Source organism: Trachymyrmex septentrionalis, unplaced genomic scaffold (genome assembly GCF_001594115.1).
Source record: "Trachymyrmex septentrionalis isolate Tsep2-gDNA-1 unplaced genomic scaffold, Tsep1.0 scaffold40, whole genome shotgun sequence".
In the NCBI taxonomy this organism is placed as follows: domain Eukaryota; kingdom Metazoa; phylum Arthropoda; class Insecta; order Hymenoptera; family Formicidae; genus Trachymyrmex; species Trachymyrmex septentrionalis.
Window position 1 is genome coordinate 3,549,828 of NW_017305569.1, and position 3,344 is coordinate 3,553,171.

Genomic DNA, 3,344 nt, shown 5'->3' on the forward strand with positions numbered 1-3,344 from the left:
AAACGTAACCAGCTGTTGACAAGCGACGAAAATTCAACACGATCGCGATGATTATCTCAGATACAAAATCGCCGTTGCGTCTCTTGTCGTTGCCCCGGCGATTGTATAGTGTTTTCGCGAAAGCGAACTATTTTCTCATCGCAGCGAGGAACTGCGCATGCGCCGGCTGATGCGCGCACGCCACCTGGCACTGTTGCGAGCAATCGCATTGGTCGTACGTATCCCATTGCGCAAGATTGACCGTTGGTGAGTTTTTCGACGTTCTGTGACGTTTGAAATAAATTTTCCGCGCGAGCATCGCTTTTCTTTCATGGCACAATACTTAATTTGCAAACGTTCATTAAAATTTATCTATAAACCGTTGCGTTGTACAATTATATATGCAGAAACGTTGCAGCAACTCACTGAACAAGTATGATAGTCGAATAGTTTAGATTGTTTGAGAATACTCGAAATAGATTCTATATTAGCTATGGCTATGGTCCATTCGATGCTACAAATACTTCGAAATATTTTTTGATTGGTCAATTAAAAAAATTGTAAAATTCTTTTTTTCGATTGATCAATCAAAATCGAAGAGTAGAGCCGAATGGACCACACGCTATATATTATACGTATCTGTTTCAGAAAAAAACTTGTCGAATTATTTCCTTACTTGACACAGGTATTTATTATAAAATTTGTTTCTACTTTATTGTCTATTGCAATATGTGATGCGACTCCTTGCCTCTCACTAGCATTTTTGTTGTCCGATATATTATATAGTATCAGTTAGAGACGTGCGAGAAAGAGTTGGCTACCCGCGTGTAAAAATAATTTTGCTATCTCAGAAATGTACATATGTATATAATTGTTTAGATGTAGGAATCGACTAGAAAGAAGAAAACAAAGGAAGGAATTGTACTTTAACTTTTTCTAATTCTAATTCTTAGATAAAGATAAAGAATAAATTAATACACATATAATGTCAATTTCTATTTACATAGATTAATCTCATTTTAACTTGATTCTTTTTTTTCCTATTTTTAGTCCTCAAGAATTAATAAAAGGTAAAGAATGAATTAAAGCTAAAATCTATGGTATATATAGATAAAAATGGACATTATAGATTAATCTTAACTTACTTTTTATCTTTTTCTCTTTGATTCTAAAGTTAATCTACATTCGTAGAAATAGTCATAACAGATTAAAGTTAATGTTTATTGATGGAAATGAACAATGAAGAAAAGACAATTTTAATGAAGACGCCAACGTTTAATTAGGGAATTATTTAAAATGAATTCCGATCGGAATTATTCATAATTCCCTTATATTTCTATTATATTTTTTAAGGCAAACGAAATAATTTCGATCGGAATCTGTTTTGAACAAATCCATAATATGTACTTAGGAAGCTGCGATTTCGTCGCATTTATAATTTAATGAATCTCGACTTTGGCCGTCTCTTGGCTCGTCCCTGACTAAACATCTAAATTAATATATTATATTATGAAAAATGATGAAAAATATTACAAATATATCTTATTCTCATTACAAAATTGCAGTATTACACGCACGTTGTGCAATATTGCTGTAATTGTAAAATTGCAAAATTGCGACAACGTTAGAAAGTATATACGTCTTCTAAAAGATTCCAATATAATATCTTAACAACATTGTGTGATATATTTAACGTTATTACGTGTGGTAGTGAGTGTTCGATTTTTTTTTAGCGATAAACTATTGAACAAAGTTGAACTGAGGTCTAGTGGTGAGATTTAATGCTTCAACAACGAATGATTACGATATGTACAGATCAGCGAAAATTTATCGGCGAATCGTTACTCGATATAGTTAACTCCTCTAGAAAGGTATGTGATTATTTTTTACAAATTATTTATTTATACTTTCTTATATCCATGATTTTTGTTATAAAATTTGACTGAAAAAAGTTGGCTCCTTAAAAATGTGCCAATTTCCTAATAATTTTATATCATCTATAATTTTGTTTGAATATCAGCATGATAATTATTGCGCTTTTAACGTTTGTAATTATTGCAAATACAATCATCATTTGATATTCAGAAATCTCATCAGATATTCAATATAATATAAAATAAAAAGAATATTCATATGACTCGGAATGAATGGCTTGAAGTATCTAAAATTTTTATGAGAAACACAAATCCAAAAAAATTATTTTATACTATTAAAATAATTATGTAGGTCGTTTAAGCAGATTGATAGAAAATTAAAATTTTTTAATGAGCAACATTGCTCATAATACTTAAATTTTCTACATAATTATTTGGACTCTAAACATATGTGTGTACCTATTTAAAAATCCCCAACAAAAATATCCGGTATCTCTCTATTTAAATTTTTAGTTAGTTTAACCAAATTGTTCTTTTTATATAGAAATAATAAATTGTTCATTTATTTAAAAAGTATTATAATCATATATCAAACCATAATAAAAAGATTTTAGTCATAATTTTCATTCATTTAATCAACATTTATTATCATGATTTTTATTTCATTAAATTATTGTTATTAAATCTTCTTATTCTCTTATCTTTGTACATATAGAGAATATATTTTAAAAATAAAATTATCAATATTATATCTTAGAGTGATTTTTCCTAAGAATATTATAATTCATAAGAATATTATAATTTCATACAAATCCGCGATAACGCAGTTTTAAAATTGCTTGCTAATTTATAATATGCCATATCCATTAAAATTTCGACCATTTCTTTCTTGATTAGTCGACGATCAGAAATATTTTTTATGATCATTCACGTTCGTTCGTTACCAATGAAAACGTTCATAAATAAAACATTACGTAAAATAGTATCAACATCTGCACCTCAATATTGTTCTTTCGCATATTTGAGTTCTACTAGAGAACCGGTGTGACGTGCTTAGAGCTGTACAGCCAGGTGTACACAATTTCGAAGAAGCAAGGATGGGTTATTGTGAAAAGCTACTCTTGAAAAAACTTGGATGCATCACGCGGGATTGTTATACATAGACTTAACAAGAAAAAAGATTGAAAAAAAAAGGGAAAGGAGATGCGAAGACAGGAAAGAAAAACCAATCGGTCCGTCGTTTTAGTAGATTTAATGAAACGATATACAGAATACATTTGCTTTCGTAATGCATCGCAACGCATTCTCGCGTGCCTTACCATCTATATCACATGTCAATTTTTTTTATTTATAAAATATAATCGTCATAATTTCTTTGTTCTCGCGTCTTGCCTTTGAACTGCCTTTTCGTCGTATATATCGAAAGTATATATATATATATTTATATGTATTTATATATATATGTATACATATATATATTTATTTATATAT